At 42.7% G+C, this 24,228-nt stretch overlaps 1 protein-coding gene across 2 annotated transcripts in view; it reads right to left on the bottom strand.

The window, feature by feature from the left end:
* The window catches only part of LOC139748641 (midasin), a 355,039-nt gene that overhangs the window by 2,298 nt on the left and 328,513 nt on the right, over positions 1 to 24,228 (bottom strand). The window lies entirely within an intron of this gene.

Genomic DNA, 24,228 nt, shown 5'->3' with positions numbered 1-24,228 from the left:
GCTCCTAGCATTTTGCCAAAAAGGCAGGGCTGGCACATAGTGCTCACTGCAGGAAAATCTAGTTAGGGAGAATGAAGTGTGTTGGTTTACTGTTGTCAAGTGTTATGTGTGTGACAAGGAGAGATTGCATGTTTGTGGACAGAATACCAGCAGTCCACGTGTGAGTGTGGCAGAAAGGAAAGACAGTTACCTGGGTCTGAGGAGTGTAACTTGACAACCACTAAAATGCTGGCTCGCAAAGCATCCATCACTAACCCTCCCATTATCCAGGCAGGTAGCATTGGAAATATACCTCCTTAGTTGGTGGCTGCCTATCTACTGACGAACTAAAAAGTCTGAGAAGCAATGCATCAAATGATGCTGTAAGGTAGATTAATGATATGCTGTCATAAAGCACTACTGTATTCTAGACTAGTCTGTAGTAGTAATGACAACTGGAAACGAAACAGTACAGTATTAAATCGGGTAAAGTCAACCGAGTGGTGATGAATTTACACTGGAATGTGCTAATGAATATAAACGTAGTTTGCATTTCAAATTGCATTATGGCTGGAAAGCCCATCACACGCCTTGAGAGGTTAACTAAACCTTAGGCTTAAGGCACAGAAGGATTCTGCCACTGGGTGGGAGATGGGAAGAAAAAAGGCAAAAGGCAGAAAATTAAAGCTTCCAGTAATGCGGGCAAAAAGTATGCTAATGGAGAGGCGGAAAAATGTGACATGAAGCAAATCAATCATAAAATGAGGAAATTATTTCTTTAAGGATTAAAGTAATTCAAACTGAAATATGAAATACTTGGTAATATGAAGTCCTTTAAAATGAAATGGGAAGGAAAATACCTTACAAAGGGATACAAAACTCTGGGCAAGGGACACTCTGGGTGTTAGTATGGACCCACACTATGGTGAAGGGACATTATGGGTGTTAGTGTGGACCCACACTATGGTGAAGGGACACTCTGGGTGTTAGTATGGACCCACACTATGGTGAAGGGACATTATGGGTGTTAGTGTGGACCCACACTATGGTGAAGGGACATTATGGGTGTTAGTGTGGACCCACACTATGGTGAAGGGACATTATGGGTGTTAGTATGGACCCACACTATGATGAAGGGACATTATGGGTGTTAGTGTGGACCCACACTATGGTGAAGGGACATTATGGGTGTTAGTGTGGACCCACACTATGGTGAAGGGACATTATGGGTGTTAGTATGGACCCACACTATGGTGAAGGGACATTATGGGTGTTAGTATGGACCCACACTATGGTGAAGGGACATTATGGGTGTTAGTGTGGACCCACACTATGGTGAAGGGACATTATGGGTGTTAGTGTGGACCCACACTATGGTGAAGGGACATTATGGGTTGTTAGTGTGGACCCACACTATGGTGAAGGGACATATGGGTGTTAGTATGGACCCACACTATGGTGAAGGGACATTATGGGTGTTAGTATGGACCCACACTATGGTGAGGGACATTATGGATGTTAGTATGGACCCACACTATGGTGAAGGGACATTATGGGTGTTAGTGTGGACCCACACTATGGTGAAGGGACAATGTGGGTGTTAGTGTGGACCCACACTATGGTGAAGGGACATTATGGGTGTTAGTATGGACCCACACTATGGTGAAGGGACATTATGGGTGTTAGTGTGGACCCACACTATGGTGAGGGGACATTATGGGTGTTAGTGTGGACCCACACTATGGTGAAGGGACAATGTGGGTGTTAGTATGGACCCACACTATGGTGAAGGGACAATGTGGGTATTAGTGTAGACCCACACTATGGTGAAGGGACAATGTGGGTGTTAGTATGGACCCACACTATGGTGAGGGGACATTATGGGTGTTAGTGTGGACCCACACTATGGTGAAGGGACATTATGGGTGTTAGTGTGGACCCACACTATGGTGAAGGGACATTATGGGTGTTAGTATGGACCCACACTATGGTGAAGGGACAATGTGGGTATTAGTGTAGACCCACACTATGGTGAAGGGACAATGTGGGTGTTAGTATGGACCCACACTATGGTGAGGGGACATTATGGATGTTAGTATGGACCCACACTATGGTGAAGGGACATTATGGGTGTTAGTGTGGACCCACACTATGGTGAAGGGACATTATGGGTGTTAGTGTGGACCCACACTATGGTGAAGGGACAATGTGGGTGTTAGTGTGGACCCACACTATGGTGGAGGGACAATGTGGGTGTTAGTGTGGACCCACACTATGGTGAAGGGACATTATGGGTGTTAGAATGGACCCACACTTTGGTGAAGGGACATTATGGGTGTTAGTGTGGACCCACACTATGGTGAAGGGACATTATGGGTGTTAGTGTGGACCCACACTATGGTGAAGGGACATTATGGGTGTTAGTATGGACCCACACTATGGTGAAGGGACATTATGGGTGTTAGTGTGGACCCACACTATGGTGAAGGGACATTATGGGTGTTAGTGTGGACCCACACTATGGTGAGGGGACATTATGGGTGTTAGTATGGACCCACACTATGGTGAAGGGACATTATGGGTGTTAGTGTGGACCCACACTATGGTGAAGGGACAATGTGGGTATTAGTGTAGACCCACACTATGGTGAAGGGACAATGTGGGTGTTAGTATGGACCCACACTATGGTGAGGGGACATTATGGGTGTTAGTGTGGACCCGCACTATGGTGAAGGGACATTATGGGTGTTAGTGTGGACCCACACAATGGTGAAGGGACATTATGGGTGTTAGTATGGACCCACACTATGGTGAAGGGACAATGTGGGTGTTAGTATGGACCCACACTATGGTGAAGGGACATTATGGGTGTTAGTGTGGACCCACACTATGGTGAAGGGACACTCTGGGTGTTAGTATGGACCCACACTATGGTGAAGGGACATTATGGGTGTTAGTGTGGACCCACACTATGGTGAAGGGACATTATGGGTGTTAGTATGGACCCACACTATGGTGAAGGGACAATGTGGGTGTTAGTATGGACCCACACTATGGTGAAGGGACATTATGGGTGTTAGTATGGACCCACACTATGGTGAAGGGACATTATGGGTGTTAGTGTGGACCCACACTATGGTGAAGGGACATTATGGGTGTTAGTGTGGACCCACACTATGGTGAAGGGACATTATGGGTGTTAGTATGGACCCACACTATGGTGAAGGGACATTATGGGTGTTAGTGTGGACCCACACTATGGTGAAGGGACATTATGGGTGTTAGTATGGACCCACACTATGGTGAGGGGACATTATGGGTGTTAGTATGGACCCACACTATGGTGAAGGGACATTATGGGTGTTAGTGTGGACCCACACTATGGTGAAGGGACATTATGGGTGTTAGTGTGGACCCACACTATGGTGAGGGGACATTATGGGTGTTAGTGTGGACCCACACTATGGTGAAGGGACATTATGGGTGTTAGTGTGGACCCACACTATGGTGAAGGGACATTATGGGTGTTAGTATGGACCCACACTATGGTGAAGGGACATTATGGGTGTTAGTGTGGACCCACACTATGGTGAAGGGACATTATGGGTGTTAGTATGGAGCCACACTATGGTGAGGGGACATTATGGGTGTTAGTATGGACCCACACTATGGTGAAGGGACATTATGGGTGTTAGTGTGGACCCACACTATGGTGAAGGGACATTATGGGTGTTAGTGTGGACCCACACTATGGTGAAGGGACATTATGGGTGTTAGTATGGACCCACACTATGGTGAAGGGACATTATGGGTGTTAGTATGGACCCACACTATGGTGAAGGGACATTATGGGTGTTAGTATGGACCCACACTATGGTGAGGGGACATTATGGGTGTTAGTGTGGACCCACACTATGGTGAAGGGACATTATGGGTGTTAGTGTGGACCCACACTATGGTGAAGGGACAATGTGGGTGTTAGTATGGAACCACACTATGGTGAAGGGACATTATGGGTGTTAGTATGGAACCACACTATGGTGAAGGGACATTATGGGTGTTAGTGTGGACCCACACTATGGTGAAGGGACATTATGGGTGTTAGTATGGAACCACACTATGGTGAAGGGACATTATGGGTGTTAGTGTGGACCCACACTATGGTGAAGGGACAATGTGGGTGTTAGTATGGACCCACACTATGGTGAGGGGACAATGTGGGTGTCAGTGTGGTGACTGGACCCACACTATGGTGAAGGGACACTGTGGGTGTCCGTGTGGTGACTGTCCCCACAGTATGGTGAGGCGACACACACTTTAATAATAACAATAATAACATGGTAAATTATATGGGAGGGTATTGATTGAGAGGGTGAAGGCATGTACAGAGCATCAGATTGGGGAAGAGCACTGTGGTTTCAGAAGTGGTAGAGGATGTGTGGATCAGGTGTTTGCTTTGAAGAATGTATGTGAGAAATACTTAGAAAAGCAAATGGATTTGTATGTAGCATTTATGGATCTGGAGAAGGCATATGATAGAGTTGATAGAGATGCTCTGTGGAAGGTATTAAGAATATATGGTGTGGGAGGAAAGTTGTTAGAAGCAGTGAAAAGTTTTTATCGAGGATGTAAGGCATGTGTACGTGTAGGAAGAGAGGAAAGTGATTGGTTCTCAGTGAATGTTGGTTTGCGGCAGGGGTGTGTGATGTCTCCATGGTTGTTTAATTTGTTTATGGATGGGGTTGTTAGGGAGGTAAATGCAAGAGTTTTGGTAAGAGGGGCAAGTATGAAGTCTGTTGGGGATGAGAGAGCTTGGGAAGTGAGTCAGTTGTTGTTCGCTGATGATACAGCGCTGGTGGCTGATTCATGTGAGAAACTGCAGAAGCTGGTGACTGAGTTTGGTAAAGTGTGTGGAAGAAGAAAGTTAAGAGTAAATGTGAATAAGAGCAAGGTTATTAGGTACAGTAGGGTTGAGGGTCAAGTCAATTGGGAGGTGAGTTTGAATGGAGAAAAACTGGAGGAAGTGAAGTGTTTTAGATATCTGGGAGTGGATCTGGCAGCGGATGGAACCATGGAAGCGGAAGTGGATCATAGGGTGGGGGAGGGGGCGAAAATTCTGGGGGCCTTGAAGAATGTGTGGAAGTCGAGAACATTATCTCGGAAAGCAAAAATGGGTATGTTTGAAGGAATAGTGGTTCCAACAATGTTGTATGGTTGCGAGGCGTGGGCTATGGATAGAGTTGTGCGCAGGAGGATGGATGTGCTGGAAATGAGATGTTTGAGGACAATGTGTGGTGTGAGGTTGTTTGATCGAGTGAGTAACGTAAGGGTAAGAGAGATGTGTGGAAATAAAAAGAGCGTGGTTGAGAGAGCAGAAGAGGGTGTTTTGAAGTGGTTTGGGCACATGGAGAGGATGAGTGAGGAAAGATTGACCAAGAGGATATATGTGTCGGAGGTGGAGGGAGCAAGGAGAAGAGGGAGACCAAATTGGAGGTGGAAAGATGGAGTGAAAAAGATTTTGTGTGATCGGGGCCTGAACATGCAGGAGGATAAAAGGAGGGCAAGGAATAGAGTGAATTGGAGCGATGTGGTATACCGGGGTTGACGTGCTGTCAGTGGATTGAATCAAGGCATGTGAAGCGTCTGGGGTAAACCATGGAAAGCTGTGTAGGTATGTATATTTGCGTGTGTGGACGTATGTATATACATGTGTATGGGGGGGGTTGGGCCATTTCTTTCGTTTGTTTCCTTGCGCTACCTCGCAAACGCGGGAGACAGCGACGAAGTATAAAAAAAAATAAATAAAAAAAAAAAAAATAACATGGCCATCATTCTGAGTCACTCTTCTGAAGACAGCATAACCAGATCCAATATGAGGTGTCATTAATTGACAATGTTGAATGCTTGAGGCATGTTTTGCTAATCTCATCCAGTAAAAAGGTTCCAAAGTAGAAGCCACCCTATCTAAATCATGGCCTCTAACAGACGGCAAGAAATTTTGGGTTTCGAGTAATTTTTTCACATAAATGATGCCATTCAAATTTCAGCAGATTTTTGTGTAGATATTGCATGAATTTCACTTGCTCTTATGTTTGATTCCAAAGCTATAAGAAACACAATTTTCAAAGGCAGATGTTGCCAATCCATAATCCTAAAAAGTGAAGGCATTGTCAAAGATCCAGGACCTTTGATAGCATAAAGTTTCCACAAAATAAAGTTGTCAGTAATGTACTCATCAAACCTTTGAATAATAAGGTTAAGTACCATGTTCAAATTCTCCTATAAAGCACTCTTAGGAGTAATCATGTTACTAGCTTTATTCTCGACATGTAAAGACCATAGAAAAATTTATTGTGAACGATTCATTCCCAACATTTTTTTTATGCACCGTACGCTGACTGGTATTATCATTATTTAAAAGGGCAAACATTATGCCAAAGACAATCTATGAAGCATTTTTTTACTTCTTTCATCCATCTGCTTAAGAAAATCCAAATATAAATATTCCAAAACCATTGTGAATAATGGATTTCTAATGAGTACTAAAGCAAATGACGAATCTTGTAAGGATACTAGCACATCTGTAGCAACGTTTTACACCAAAAGGTTTTATCCACTTTGAGATAATGGTTGCTAATCATTGAAAAAAAAAGTAAATTTTGAGATTCACCTTCTCTAAGATCTTTTTATGGAAAAAAAAGGTAAATCTGTCGCCAGACATTTCCATTAAAGGTCATAGTACCAATCCATTCTGTGTTCAAATTGAAAATTTAAGAAACATAAGTCGATGAGATGGCAATGACCTTCGCGACAAAGAGATCCACCTACGGGTTCATCCCTACAAATGGAATCCATTTGAAAGCAGCTGTATGTACTTGTCAACTCCGATGATATAATCCTTAACCCTGACAGGACATCCATTCAAACAGTGAAAAACCTGACTTGAAAAACTGCGAGAATAAAGTGTTTTTATGAAAATACTAATGCAGAAATGTGATCTGTCATCACAAAATAAGAGAAAGGCAAGAATCTCTGTTCATCACATACTATACAAAGGTGTTGTTGTCCATTAGAAACTAGACCCCGTGATCCAGCTTCAAATTGTTTTAAAAACAGGAATAGCCAAGGAACCATCAATTCTATCCTCATGATGTGCCAACAACTCTGAATTTACCTCTATTTTCCGGAGGCCACAACCATAGTCTGACAGGCCTGTCTTAGCCATCAAAGGGTCTGGTGAGACTCTGCAGGTTTTCCTTGTTAGACCACTATTCCAAAGATTTGCAAAGCTCTTGTGGGATAACCTTTAATATATCTCTTTCATTTATCAGAGAGCCTGCTCACTCACCAATAATACAACTTTTTTGGCTTGTAAAATACCTAAATCTTTGTACATCCTTGCAACACTTAATTTTGTCACCAGATGTTCTTAATGGCACCAATATACCACTTTCTAATCTAAAAAGGCAGCAGTAGCTGCTGCATAAACAAGAGCCTTGTCTGTTTGTAGGCAAAGCATATCTGTTCAGGAGGACAAAAATGATCCCACACCACTCCTGACCTAGCGGGATTTTCTGCATTTAGAATGAAACCTAATTTATGTAAAACATCAATGACCAAGCAATCATGACAGACCTCACCTTCTGAATTTGCTGTTATCAAGATAGTCAAAATATGCCAATTATCCTATAACCTTAGTGATAATAGTCTAAATAAGCTGGCTGAAAATAAACAGGTAAAAGATTTAAAGCTATGATTCGTGAAAAATGTGTCATCGTGAGGTACTAAGTTTCCTTTGCTACCAAGAAAAGTAGAAACCTACTCATCTTGTGATAAACACGAATATATTAGTAAGCATTCTATACAGTGCCACTAATGACCTTTGTTGTTGACATGGCAGATAATTCTTGATAATCAATTGAAAAATCCAGTAAATAAAAACTTAGAGATCACAAATTTCTTTAAAGAATAATGCAAACACCTAGAAACTGTGATCACTCTAAAACCTTGTTTTAATCCTCCTTTAGGATTTGACAGATCGGTAATTCCAACTCTTGATTCACTGTACATACTTGGTATTACTGTAACATCCAGAGTATCATAGAAATCCCACATTATGGAAATAGCTAGTCTGCCTCTAAGAAACTGGGAGTGCTGTTTAGGTATTAAAATTTCTTCTGCACAGCTGCTCTGTTTATATGAAAAACTAATCTGTCCTTGTACGGAGCACTGCTCTTACATCTGAGGTGGTTCTAGTACTGCATCCTTACTTCACAAAAATGAGATGAAATTGGTCCAACTATCGAGTCTCCCAAGGTAACTTCAAAACTTGACCCAATTGCCCTATGTTGAACTACTGACTCAATTTCCATCTTCAATAGGTATTACAGTAAAACCTCTAGTATCCAAAATACTTGGGGAATCATCTGCTTTGGAGAACAAAATTTCCAGTTCAACTTTTTTATTTCATTTATTATTATACTCTGTCACTGTCTCCTGCAGCATCGAGGTAGTGCAAGGAAACAGATGAAAGAATGGCCCAACTCACCCACATATACATGTATATACATACATGCCCACAAACGCACATATATATGTATATACATACATGCCCACAAACACATATACATGTATATATTTCAACGTATACATACATATACAGACAAAGACATACACATATATACACATGTACATGTTCATACTTGCTGCCTTCACCCATTCCCATTGCCACTCCGCCACACATGAAATGGCACCCCCCTATCCCCGCACAAACGCGAGGGAGCACTAGGGAAAGACAACAAAGGCCACATTTGTTCACACGCAGTCTCTACCTGTCATGTGTAATGCACCGAAACCACAGCTCCCTTTCAACATCCAGGCCCCACAAAACTTTCCATGGTTTACCCCAGACGCTTCACATGCGCTGGTTCAATTCACTGACAGCACGTCAACCCCGGTATACCACATCGTTCCAATTCACTCTATTCCTTGCACACCTTCCACCCTCCTGTATGTTCAGGCCCTGATCGCTCAAAATCTTTTTCACTCCATCCTTCCACCTCCAATTTGGTCTCCTACTTTTCCTTGTTCCCTCCAACTTTGACACACATATCCTCTTTGTTAATCTTTCCTCACTCATTATCTCCATGTGACCAAACCATTTCAATACACCCTCTTCCACTCTCTCAACCACACTCTTTTCATTACCACACATCTCTCTTACCCTTTCATTACTTATTTGAGCAAACCACCTCACACCACATATTGTCCTCAGCCATCTCATTTCTAACACATCCACTCTCCTCCACACAACCCTATCTATAGCCCACGCCTTGCAACGATATAACATTGCTGGAACCACTATTCCTTCAAACAAACCCATTTTTGCTCTCCAAGATAATATTCTCGCCTTCCACACATTCTTCAATGCTACCAGAACCTTCGCTACCTCCCCAACCATGTGACTCATTCCATGGTTCCATCCACTGCTAAATCCACTTCCAGATATCTAAAACACTTCACTTCCTCCAGTTTTTCTCCATTCAAACCTCCCAACTGACATGTCCCTAAACCCTACTGAACCTAATAACCTTGCTCTTATTCACATTTACTCTCAGCTTTCTTCTTTCACACACTTTACCAAACTCAGTCACCAACTGCGGTTTCTCACCTGAATCAGCCATCAGCACTGTATCATCAGTGAACAACAACTGACTCACTTCCCAAGCCCTCTCATTGACAACAGACTGCATATCTGTCCCTCTCTCCAAAACTCTTGCACTCATCTCCCTAACAACCCCATCCATAAACAAATTAAACAACCATGAAGACATCATGCACCCCTGCTGTAAACTGACATTCACTGGGAACCAATCACTTGCCTCTCTTCCTACTCATACACATGCCTTACATCCTCAACAAAAACGTTTCACTGCTTCGAGCAACTTACCTCCCACACCATATATTCTTAATACCTTCCACAGAGCATCTCTATCAACTCTATCACATGCCTTCTCCAGATCTATAAATGCTACATGCAAATCCATTTGTTTTTTTTAAGTATTTCTCACATACATTCTTCAAAGCAAACACCTGATCCACACATCCTCTACCACTTCTGAAACCACACTGCTTTTCCCCAATATGATGCTCTGTACATGCCTTCACCCTCTCAATCAATACCCTCCCATATAATTTCCCAGGAATACTTAACAAACTTATACCTCTGTAATTGAACACTCAACTTTATCCCCTCTGCCTTTGTACAATGACACTATGTATGCATTCTGCCAATCCTCAGGCACTTCACCATGAATCATACATACATAGAACATCCTCACCAACCAGTCAACAATACAGGCACCCCCTTTTTTAATAAATTCCACTGCAATACCATCCAAACCTGTCACCTTGCTGGCTTTTATCTTCCGAAAAGCTTTCACTACCTCTTCTCTGTTTACCAAACCATTCTCCCTGACCCTCTCACTTCGCACACCACCTTGACCAAAACACCCTGTCACTCTATCATCAAACACATTCATCAAACTTTCAAAATACTCACTCCATCTCCTCACTTTACCATTAGCCCCCTTTGCCGATGTTCCCATTTGTTCTCTTGTCTTATGCACTCTATTTATCTCCTTCCAAAACATCTTTTTATTCTCCCTAAAATTCAACGATACTCTCTCACCCCACGCACTTTATTTACCTCCTTCCAAAACATCTTTTTATTCTCCCTAAAATTCAACGATACTCTCTCACCCCAACTCTCCTTTGCCCTCTTTTTCACCTCCACCTTTCTCTTGACCTCCTGCCTCTTTCTTTCATACATCTCCCAGTCATTTGCACTATTTTCCTGCAAAAATCATCCAAATGCCTCTCTCTTCTCTTTCACTAACAATCTTACTTCTTCATCCCACCACTCCCTACCCTTTCTAATCTTCCCACAGGCATCATTTGCACAAGCCATCATTGCTTCCCTAAATACATCCCATTCCTTCCCCACTCTGCTTACATCATACGCTCTCACCTTTTTCCATTCTGCACTCAATCTCTCCCGGTACTTCCTCGCACAAGGTGTCTTTCCAAGCGCACTTACTCTCATCCCTCTTTTCACCCCAATATTCTTTCTTCTTTTCTGAAAACCTCTACAAATCTTCACCTTCACCTCCACAAGATGATGATCAGACATCCCTCCAGTTACCTCTCTCAGTACATTAACATCCAAAAGTCTCTCTTTCGCGCCTATCACTTAACACATAATCCAATAACGCTCTCTGGCCATCTCTCCTACTTACATACGCATACTTATGTATATCTCTTTTTATACCAGGTATTCCCAATCACCAGTCCTTTTTCAGCACACAAATGTACAAGCTCTTCATCATTTCCATTTACAACACTGAACACCCCATGTACACCCATTATTTCCTCAACTGCCATATTACTCACCTTTGCATTCAAATCACCCATCACTATAACCTGGCCTTGCGTATCAAAGCTGCTAACACACTCACTCAGTTGCTCCCAAAACACTTGCCTCTCATTATCTTTCTTCTCATGCCCAGGTGCATAGGCACCAATAATCACCCATCTCTCTCCATCCACTTTCAGTTTTACCCACATCAGTCTAGTGTTTACTTTCTTACACTCAATCACATACTGCCACAACTCCTGCTTCAGGAGTAGTGCTACTCCTTCCCTTGCTCTTGTCCTCTCACCAACCCCTCACTTTACTCCCAAAACATTCCCAAACCACTCCTCCCCTTTACCCTTGAGCTCCGTTTCACTCAGAGCCAAAACATCCAGGTTCCTTTCCTCAAACATACAACCTATCTCTCCTTTTTTCTCATCTTGGTTACGTCCACACACATTTCGACACCCTAATCTGAGCCTTTGAGGAGGATGAGCACTACCCACATGACTCCTTCTGTTTCCCCTTTTAGAAAATTAAAATACTAGGAGGGGAGGGTTTCTAATCCCCCACTTCCATCCCCTTTAGTCGCCTTCTACAATACATGGGGAATGCATGGGAAGTATTCTATCTCCCCTCTCCCAAGGAGTTTTTTAAAAATATTAAATAATTCATAAATTGTAATGATCTCCTCCCTTACTTGATTTGAGGGTTATGATCAGCACCTGTGCAAAAAAATTGCACACACTGAACTTATAAACACATAGAGAAAAAGGGATGTAGCTTCATGGTCAGCACTGGCAAACTCTCCCCTTACCTTCACATTATGTAGCTTCTGGTATCAAATAACCTTATCTAGCCATTCTTTTCTTGCTTGAAGTGGCTCTGGCTCAGCTACAATGTCTTCTTTACAAAAATGCTCATAAAGCTTCAGAGCTTTAGACCTGAGATAGAGCTTAGTGACCACGGCTGCTTCTTCATCTCATGCTTCATGTAAAACAAGAGCATTTTCTCCATCTTTATAAGTGGATTTCTAACTTGTGGTCACCTTGAGAGACACTGAGTAGAGTGTACCACAGCACTTCAAATTTTCTCTGAATTTTTCTTTATGTTTTGGATTGTACATTCACCAAACAATGACACTCCCTCACCAACATTAGTGTTGAAATATTTCTAGTTTTGTTTCTAGGGTCAGAGAGGTTCTCTACCATTTAGCAGCTGGTTCTGGTGTAAGAGAGGATGTTGATGGATGCTTGGATGCCATATCAACAAACACAAACATAGTGGGATGTGGGAAATCATCACATTAGCAGGTATATCTAAATCGCAAGAGTAACGCACAGCCATACACAATGGAGGTAACCGAGAATGACCCATTAGCAGGAATGTGATGCACTCTACACAGGACCCATGCTTACTCTATCTGCTAAACCTTACAAGGTTTTGGTGCATTTTCTACTGTGCTGAGGCTCCCTTATCGGCATCAGCATTTCAAACAATTTCTAGTTTATTTCTAAGGTCATAGGTTCTCTTCCATTCAATTGTTGGTTCTAGGGTAGGAGAAAATGTTGCTGGATATTTTAATGTAATATCAAAAAACAAAAACACAGCAGGTTGCAGGAAAATCATATTAGCAGGTACACCCAAATCGTACAAGTAGTGCATATACAAATACAACGGTGGTAACAAACTGACCTGCTACCAGGAATGTGGTGCACTCAACCCAGTACCCACATTTACGCCACCTGCCAAACCTCATTAGGTTTTGGTGCATTTTCTACTGTGTCGATGCTCCCTCATCAGCATCAGCATGTCGTACAATTTCTAGTTCATTTCTACAGTCAGAGGTTCTCTTCCATTTAACTGCTGGTTCTGGGGTGCGACAAGATGTTACCAGATGTTTGGATGCCATATCAATAAACACAAACACAGCAGGTTGCAGGAAAATCACATTACCAGGTATACCCAAATCACATAAGTGGCACAGATCCATGCACAACAATTATATCTGTGAGACTGACCAGCTGGAGGAAACATAGCGCACTCCACCAATGACCCACTCTTACTCTAACAGCAGTAATAAATAACTTGTTTTTCTTCCACTGCTTGGTGATGTAAATAGTAGTTATGTCTACAATGAAGTCCTTCCTAACTGCTGATTTGGACTCGCCCTTAGCCAGCCTCTTGACCAATTCCATCTCTTGGGGGCTCAAGATATTCCTCTTGCATTCTAGGCGACACGTTTATGGCTTCGAGGAGCTGTTAGGTAATTGCTGACAATGCTTGAAAGATGCCATTGTCCATAACAGTAATCCAGGGTGCACAAAACACACACAAAAGTGCAAGACCAGCACACAATACCACGATAATCATCAGCACTACAAAAAACCATGTGGTAAGTACACTTATTGCTGCAGAGTGGTGTGTAGGTGGTTTGAAATATTCTACACTATTTTTCAATTCTTTTTTTTTGGCCAACTGAGAGATGCCAAAAAAATGAAAACATACATTATTTTGAATATTTTACTGTCATGAAATATGGATAACAGTGGGTTTACTGTACTTTGGTTTTTGCTCATGAGAGCTGGCTGCTTGTGTGCCACAAACACTAGACCATGCAATACGCAGCAAGCTGCTGCATCACATGATTGCTGAGTGGCCTCTGGCAACTCAAGGGTAGGACATTCTGATAACTGTTTCTTTACCCTACACCTTCGTAACTCTCTACCCTCTCATGTCTTTCACAATGGCTATGACCTGGCACTTTTTAAAAGACAGGTTTTGCACTTCTACCAAAATATGTAAATACTTTTCTTGTCTCTTCTATTTCCCTTTCATTAATCTTTTTATATTACAATTAAGGCCCAGTCTTGATGTGGACTTCTGTATGTGGCTGGAGCCTCCAATGTAAAATGAAAACTTTATATACAATAAAATGTACAACCAAAAAGTATGGCAGTATTCAATTTGCCTTTTATGTTTGCACTGAATACTTTCATCATCAGCTGTCTATCTTTCATCATGGCTGTTCTTGATATCACTTATTATCTGAGGAGGGAGAAAGAAGGAGAAAAGGAAGCTCTGGGATATCAGGGCCTGAACTTTAAAAAGGATGAGAAGTGTAAACTGGGTTGAGAGACTTTAAGCGATCTAGTATATAGGTGACATACAAATGGGATGAACTGCAATATATGAAGTGGTCGGGGTAATTTGTGGTATAATCTATGAGGCTTAGTTGAGGATGAAAAGATATTTGTTTATTTATCATACTTTGTTGCTGTCTCCCACGTTAGCGAGGTAGCGCAAGGAAACAGGCGAAAGAATGGCCCAGCCCACCCACATACACATGCATATACATACATGTCCACACATGCACATATACATACCTATACATCTCAACGTATACATATATATATATACACACACAAACATATACATATATACACATGTATATAGTTCATACTGTCTGCCTTTATTCATTCCTGTCGCCACCCTACCACACAAGAAATGACAGCCCCCTCCCCCTGCATGTGTGTGAGGTAGCTCTAGGAAAAGACAACAAAGGCCACAATCGTTTACACTCAGTCTCTAGCTGTCATGTACAATGCACTGAAACCATACCTCCCTTTCCACATCCAGGCCTCACAAAACTTTCAATGGTTTACCCCAGACGCTTCACATGCCCTGGTTCAATCCATTGACGGCACGTCAACCCTGGTATACCACATCGTTCCAATTCACTCAATTCCTTGCACGCCTTTCACCCTCCTGCATATTCAGGCCCCGATCACTCAAAATCTTTTTCACTCCATCTTTCCATCTCCAATTTGGTCTCCCACTTCTCCTCGTTCCCTTCACCTCTAACACATATATCCTCTTTGTCAATCTTTCCTCACTCATTCTCTGAAACATATATCCTCTTTGTCAAGCTTTCCTCACTCATTCTGTGACACATATATCCTCTCTGTCAATCTTTCCTCACTCATTCTCTCCATGTGCCCAAACCATTTCAAAACACCCTCTTCTGCTCTCTCAACCACACTTTTTATTACCACACATCTCTCTTACCCTTTCATTACTTACTCAATCAAACTACCTCACACCACATATTGTCCTCAAACATCTCATTTCCAGCACATCCACCCTCCTCTGCAAAACTCTATCTCCCACGCCTCACAACCATATAACATTGTTGGAATCACTATTCCTTCAAACATACCCATTTTTGCTTTCCAAAATAACATTCTCGACTTCCACACATTTTTTAACGCTCCCAGAACTTTTGCCCCCTCCCCCACCCTATGATTCACCTATGCTTCCGTGGTTCCATCCACTGCCAAATCCACTCCCAAATATCTAAAACACTTCACTTCCTCTGGTTTTTCTCCATTCAAACTTACCTCCCAATTGACTTGACCCTCAACCCTACTCTACCTAATAACCTTGCTCTTATTCACATTTACTCTCAGCTTTCTTCTTTCACACACTTTACCAAACTCAGTTACCAGCTTCTGTAGTTTCTCAAACGAATCAGCCACCAGTGCTGTATCATCAGCAAACAACGACTGACTCGCTTCCCAAGCTCTCTCATCCACAACAGACTGCATACTTGCCCCTCTTTCCAAAACTCTTGCATTCACCTCCCTAACAACACCATCCACAAACAAATTAAACAACCATGGAGACATCAAATACCCCTGCCGCAAACCAACATTCACTGAAAACCAATCACTTTCCTCTCTTCCTACACGTACACATGCCTTACATCATCGATAAAAACTTTTCACTGCTTCTAACAACCTGCCTCCCACACGATATATTCTTAATACCTTCCACAGAGCATCTCTATCAACTCTATCATATGCCTTCTCCAAATCCATAAATGCTACATACAAATCCATTTGCTTTTCTAAGTATTTCTCACATACATTCTTCAAAACAAACACCTGATCCACACATCCTCTACCACTTCTGAAACCACACTGCTCTTCCCCAATCTGATGCTCTGTACATGCCTTCACCCTCTCAATCAATACCCTCCCATATAATTTACCAGGAATACTCAACAAACTTATACCTCTGTAATTTGAGCACTCACTTTTATCCCCTTTGCCTTTGTACAATGGTACTATGCAAGCATTCTGCCAATCCTCCGCCACCTCACCATGAGTCATACATACATTAAATAACCTTACCAACCAGTCAACAATACAGTCACCCCCTTTTAAATAAATTCCACTGAAATACCATCCAAACCCACTGCCTTGCCGGCTTTCATCTTCCGCAAAACTTTTACTACCTCTTTTCTGTTTACTAAATCATTCTCCCTAACCCTCTCACTTTGCACACCACCTTGACCAAAGCACCCTATATCTGCCACTCTATCATCAAACACATTCAACAAACCTTCAAAATACTCACTCCATCTCCTTCTCACATCACCACTACTTGTTATCACCTCCCCATTAGCCCCCTTCACTGATGTTCCCATTTGTTCCCTTGTCTTATGCACTTTATTTACCTCCTTCCAAAACATCTTTTTATTCTCCTTAAAATTTAATGATACTCTCTCACCCCAACTCTCATTTGCCCACTTTTTCACCTCTTGCACCTCAACAAAAAACTGGAGGAAGTGAAGTGTTTTAGATATCTGGGAGTGGATCTGTCAGCGGATGGAACCATGGAAGCGGAAGTGGATCATAGGGTGGGGGAGGGGGCGAAAATTTTGGGAGCCTTGAAAAATGTGTGGAAGTCGAGAACATTATCCCGGAAAGCAAAAATGGGTATGTTTGAAGGAATAGTGGTTCCAACAATGTTGTATGGTTGCGAGGCGTGGGCTATGGATAGAGTTGTTCGCAGGAGGATGGATGTGCTGGAAATGAGATGTTTGAGGACAATGTGTGGTGTGAGGTGGTTTGATCGAGTAAGTAACGTAAGGGTAAGAGAGATGTGTGGAAATAAAAAGAGCGTGGTTGAGAGAGCAGAAGAGGGTGTTTTGAAATGGTTTGGGCACATGGAGAGAATGAGTGAGGAAAGATTGACCAAGAGGATATATGTGTCGGAGGTGGAGGGAACGAGGAGAAGAGGGAGACCAAATTGGAGGTGGAAAGATGGAGTGAAAAGGATTTTGTGTGATCGGGGCCTGAACATGCAGGAGGGTGAAAGGAGGGCAAGGAATAGAATGAATTGGAGCGATGTGGTATACAGGGGTTGACGTGCTGTCAGTGGATTGAATCAAGGCATGTGAAGCGTCCGGGGTAAACCATGGAAAGCTGTGTAGGTATGTATATTTGCGTGTGTGGACGTGTGTATGTACATGTGTATGGGGGGGTTGGGCCATTTCTTTCATCTGTTTCCTTGCGCTACCTCGCAAACGCGGGAGACAGCAACGATGTATAAAAAAAAAAAAAAAAAAAAAAAAAAAATGAATCATGGTGAGGTGCCTGAGGATTGGCAAAATGCATGCATAGTACCATTGTACAAAGGCAAAGGGGATAAGAGTGAGTGCTCAAATTACAGAGGTATAAGTTTGTTGAGTATTCCTGGTAAATTATATGGGAGGGTATTGATTGAGAGGGTGAAGGCATGTACAGAGCATCAGATTGGGGAAGAGCAGTGTGGTTTCAGAAGTGGTAGAGGATGTGTGGATCAGGTGTTTGTTTTGAAGAGTGTATGTGAGAAATACTTAGAAAAGCAAATGGATTTGTATGTAGCATTTATGGATTTGGAGAAGGCATATGATAGAGTTGATAGAGATGCTCTGTGGAAGGTATTAAGAATATATGGTGTGGGAGGCAAGTTGTTAGAAGCAGTGAAAAGTTTTTATCGAGGATGTAAGGCATGTGTACGTGTAGGAAGAGAGGAAAGTGATTGGTTCCCAGTGAATGTAGGTTTGCGGCAGGGGTGTGTGATGTCTCCATGGTTGTTTAATTTGTTTATGGATGGGTTGTTAGGGAGGTGAATGCAAGAGTTTTGGAAAGAGGGGCAAGTATGAAGTCTGCTGTGGATGAGAGAGCTTGGGAAGTGAGTCAGTTGTTGTTCGCTGATGATACAGCGCTGGTGGCTGATTCATGTGAGAAACTGCAGAAGCTGGTGACTGAGTTTGGTAAAGTGTGTGAAAGAAGAAAGTTAAGAGTAAATGTGAATAAGAGCAAGGTTATTAGGTACAGTAGGGTTGAGGGTCAAGTCAATTGGGAAGTAAGTTTGAATGGAGCAAAACTGGAGGAAGTAAAGTGTTTTAGATATGTGGGAGTGGATCTGGCAGCGGATGGAACCATGGAAGCGGATCATAGGGTGGGGGAGGGGGCGAAAATCCAGGGAGCCTTGAAGAATGTGTGGAAGTCGAGAACATTATCTCGGAAAGCAAAAATGGGTGTGTTTGAAGGAATAGTGGTTCCAACAATGTTGTATGGTTGCAAGGCGTGGGCTATGGATAGAGTCGTGCGCAGGAGGATGGATGTGCTGGAAATGAGATGTTTGAGGACAATGTGTGGTGTGAGGTGGTTTGATCGAGTAAGTAATGTAAGGGTAAGAGAGATGTGTGGAAATAAAAAGAGCGTGGTTGAGAGAGCAGAAGAGGGTGTTTTGAAATGGTTTGGGCACATGGAGAGAATGAGTGAGGAAAGATTGACCAAGAGGATATATGTGTCGGAGGTGGAGGGAACGAGGAGAAGTGGGAGACCAAATTGGAGGCGGAAAGGAGGGCAAGGAATAGAGTGAATTGGATCGATGTGGTATACCAGGGTTGACGTGCTGTCAGTGGATTGAATCAGGGCATGTGTAGCCTCTGGGGTAAACCATGGAAAGCTGTGTAGGTATGTTAATTTGCGTGTGTGGACGTATGTATATACATGTGTATGGGGGTGGGTTGGGCCATTTCTTTCGTCTGTTTCCTTGCGCTACCTTGCAAACGCGGAGACAGCGGGGAAAAAAAAAAAAAATACCAATCACCAGTCCTTTTTCAGCACCTAAATCAACAAGCTCTTCACCATTTCCATTTACAACACTGAACACCCCATGTACACCAATTACTCCCTCAACTGCCTCATTACTCACCTTTGCATTCAAATCACCCATCATTATAACCCGGTCTCGTGCATCAAAACTACTAACACACTCACTCAGCTGCTCCCAAAGCACTTGCCTCTCATGATCTTTCTTCCCATGCCCAGGTGCATATGCACCAATAATCACCTACCCACATCAATCTAGAGTTTACTTTCTTACACTCTATCACATACTCCCACCACTCCTGTTTCAGTAGTGCTACTCCTTCCCTTGCTCTTGTCTTCTCACTAACCCATGACTTTACTCCCAAGACATTCTAAAACCACTCTTCCCTTTCCCTTTGAGCTTCGTTTCACTCAGAGCCAAAACATCCAGGTTCCTTTCCCCAAACATACTACCTATCTCTTTTTTCTCATCTTGGTTACATCCACACACATTTAGATACCCTAATCTGAGTCTTTGAAGAGGATGAGCACTCCCCGCATGACTCCTTCTTCTGTTTCCTCTTTTAAAAAGTTAAAATACAAGGAGGGGAGGGTTTCTAGTCCCCTGCTCCTGTCCCCTTTCGTCGCCTTTTACAACATGTGAGGAACGCGTGGGAAGTATTCTTTCTCCCCTATCCCCAGGGATAGGAGAGAGGGAATATTAACATACTTTCTGAATCAACAAAGAGATATAAGTGTCAAAAGTGGGGGGGAGAAGGAGAAGGGGAAGACCAAACTGGAGATTTTGGGTGGTCGAAGCTTGAACTTGCAGGAGGGTGAAAGGCATAAATGGGATAGACTGAATTGGAGGAATGTGGTCAACATGGGTTGATGCACTGTCAATGGACTGAATCACGGCATGTGAAGCAGCAAGGGGAACCATGAAAAGTACTATAGAGATTGGAGGCTTTGATCTTGATCCATTACACAATATGAGCAAATGAGGCCTTTTCTTTCTTCCTAGTGCTTCCAAGTTAATGTGTGAAATGGTGAACAAAAATGAAAGAAAATGATTATCTGAGTATCATTATTATTATTATCATTATACTTTGTCGCTGTCTCCCGTGTTAGCGAGGTAGCATAAGGAAACAGACGAAAGAATGGCCCAACCCACCCACATACACATGTATATACATACACATCCACACGCACATATACATACCTATACATCTCAACGTATACATATATATATATACACACACAAACATATACATATATACACATGTATATAGTTCATACTGTCTGCCTTTATTCATTCCTGTCGCCACCCTACCACACAAGAAATGACAGCCCCCTCCCCCTGCATGTGTGTGAGGTAGCTCTAGGAAAAGACAACAAAGGCCACAATCGTTTACACTCAGTCTCTAGCTGTCATGTACAATGCACTGAAACCATACCTCCCTTTCCACATCCAGGCCTCACAAAACTTTCAATGGTTTACCCCAGACGCTTCACATGCCCTGGTTCAATCCATTGACGGCACGTCAACCCTGGTATACCACATCGTTCCAATTCACTCAATTCCTTGCACGCCTTTCACCCTCCTGCATATTCAGGCCCCGATCACTCAAAATCTTTTTCACTCCATCTTTCCATCTCCAATTTGGTCTCCCACTTCTCCTCGTTCCCTTCACCTCTAACACATATATCCTCTTTGTCAATCTTTCCTCACTCATTCTCTGAAACATATATCCTCTTTGTCAAGCTTTCCTCACTCATTCTGTGACACATATATCCTCTCTGTCAATCTTTCCTCACTCATTCTCTCCATGTGCCCAAACCATTTCAAAACACCCTCTTCTGCTCTCTCAACCACACTTTTTATTACCACACATCTCTCTTACCCTTTCATTACTTACTCAATCAAACTACCTCACACCACATATTGTCCTCAAACATCTCATTTCCAGCACATCCACCCTCCTCTGCAAAACTCTATCTCCCACGCCTCACAACCATATAACATTGTTGGAATCACTATTCCTTCAAACATACCCATTTTTGCTTTCCAAAATAACATTCTCGACTTCCACACATTTTTTAACGCTCCCAGAACTTTTGCCCCCTCCCCCACCCTATGATTCACCTATGCTTCCGTGGTTCCATCCACTGCCAAATCCACTCCCAAATATCTAAAACACTTCACTTCCTCTGGTTTTTCTCCATTCAAACTTACCTCCCAATTGACTTGACCCTCAACCCTACTCTACCTAATAACCTTGCTCTTATTCACATTTACTCTCAGCTTTCTTCTTTCACACACTTTACCAAACTCAGTTACCAGCTTCTGTAGTTTCTCAAACGAATCAGCCACCAGTGCTGTATCATCAGCAAACAACGACTGACTCGCTTCCCAAGCTCTCTCATCCACAACAGACTGCATACTTGCCCCTCTTTCCAAAACTCTTGCATTCACCTCCCTAACAACACCATCCACAAACAAATTAAACAACCATGGAGACATCAAATACCCCTGCCGCAAACCAACATTCACTGAAAACCAATCACTTTCCTCTCTTCCTACACGTACACATGCCTTACATCATCGATAAAAACTTTTCACTGCTTCTAACAACCTGCCTCCCACACGATATATTCTTAATACCTTCCACAGAGCATCTCTATCAACTCTATCATATGCCTTCTCCAAATCCATAAATGCTACATACAAATCCATTTGCTTTTCTAAGTATTTCTCACATACATTCTTCAAAACAAACACCTGATCCACACATCCTCTACCACTTCTGAAACCACACTGCTCTTCCCCAATCTGATGCTCTGTACATGCCTTCACCCTCTCAATCAATACCCTCCCATATAATTTACCAGGAATACTCAACAAACTTATACCTCTGTAATTTGAGCACTCACTTTTATCCCCTTTGCCTTTGTACAATGGTACTATGCAAGCATTCTGCCAATCCTCCGCCACCTCACCATGAGTCATACATACATTAAATAACCTTACCAACCAGTCAACAATACAGTCACCCCCTTTTAAATAAATTCCACTGAAATACCATCCAAACCCACTGCCTTGCCGGCTTTCATCTTCCGCAAAACTTTTACTACCTCTTTTCTGTTTACTAAATCATTCTCCCTAACCCTCTCACTTTGCACACCACCTTGACCAAAGCACCCTATATCTGCCACTCTATCATCAAACACATTCAACAAACCTTCAAAATACTCACTCCATCTCCTTCTCACATCACCACTACTTGTTATCACCTCCCCATTAGCCCCCTTCACTGATGTTCCCATTTGTTCCCTTGTCTTATGCACTTTATTTACCTCCTTCCAAAACATCTTTTTATTCTCCTTAAAATTTAATGATACTCTCTCACCCCAACTCTCATTTGCCCACTTTTTCACCTCTTGCACCTCAACAAAAAACTGGAGGAAGTGAAGTGTTTTAGATATCTGGGAGTGGATCTGTCAGCGGATGGAACCATGGAAGCGGAAGTGGATCATAGGGTGGGGGAGGGGGCGAAAATTTTGGGAGCCTTGAAAAATGTGTGGAAGTCGAGAACATTATCCCGGAAAGCAAAAATGGGTATGTTTGAAGGAATAGTGGTTCCAACAATGTTGTATGGTTGCGAGGCGTGGGCTATGGATAGAGTTGTTCGCAGGAGGATGGATGTGCTGGAAATGAGATGTTTGAGGACAATGTGTGGTGTGAGGTGGTTTGATCGAGTAAGTAACGTAAGGGTAAGAGAGATGTGTGGAAATAAAAAGAGCGTGGTTGAGAGAGCAGAAGAGGGTGTTTTGAAATGGTTTGGGCACATGGAGAGAATGAGTGAGGAAAGATTGACCAAGAGGATATATGTGTCGGAGGTGGAGGGAACGAGGAGAAGAGGGAGACCAAATTGGAGGTGGAAAGATGGAGTGAAAAGGATTTTGTGTGATCGGGGCCTGAACATGCAGGAGGGTGAAAGGAGGGCAAGGAATAGAATGAATTGGAGCGATGTGGTATACAGGGGTTGACGTGCTGTCAGTGGATTGAATCAAGGCATGTGAAGCGTCCGGGGTAAACCATGGAAAGCTGTGTAGGTATGTATATTTGCGTGTGTGGACGTGTGTATGTACATGTGTATGGGGGGGTTGGGCCATTTCTTTCATCTGTTTCCTTGCGCTACCTCGCAAACGCGGGAGACAGCAACGATGTATAAAAAAAAAAAAAAAAAAAAAAAAAAATGAATCATGGTGAGGTGCCTGAGGATTGGCAAAATGCATGCATAGTACCATTGTACAAAGGCAAAGGGGATAAGAGTGAGTGCTCAAATTACAGAGGTATAAGTTTGTTGAGTATTCCTGGTAAATTATATGGGAGGGTATTGATTGAGAGGGTGAAGGCATGTACAGAGCATCAGATTGGGGAAGAGCAGTGTGGTTTCAGAAGTGGTAGAGGATGTGTGGATCAGGTGTTTGTTTTGAAGAGTGTATGTGAGAAATACTTAGAAAAGCAAATGGATTTGTATGTAGCATTTATGGATTTGGAGAAGGCATATGATAGAGTTGATAGAGATGCTCTGTGGAAGGTATTAAGAATATATGGTGTGGGAGGCAAGTTGTTAGAAGCAGTGAAAAGTTTTTATCGAGGATGTAAGGCATGTGTACGTGTAGGAAGAGAGGAAAGTGATTGGTTCCCAGTGAATGTAGGTTTGCGGCAGGGGTGTGTGATGTCTCCATGGTTGTTTAATTTGTTTATGGATGGGTTGTTAGGGAGGTGAATGCAAGAGTTTTGGAAAGAGGGGCAAGTATGAAGTCTGCTGTGGATGAGAGAGCTTGGGAAGTGAGTCAGTTGTTGTTCGCTGATGATACAGCGCTGGTGGCTGATTC

Source organism: Panulirus ornatus, chromosome 5, assembly GCF_036320965.1.
Source record: "Panulirus ornatus isolate Po-2019 chromosome 5, ASM3632096v1, whole genome shotgun sequence".
NCBI classification, from domain to species: Eukaryota; Metazoa; Arthropoda; class Malacostraca; order Decapoda; family Palinuridae; genus Panulirus; species Panulirus ornatus.
The sequence above is the reverse complement of the archived record's forward strand: the minus strand, read 5'-3'. Positions and strand labels throughout refer to the sequence as shown.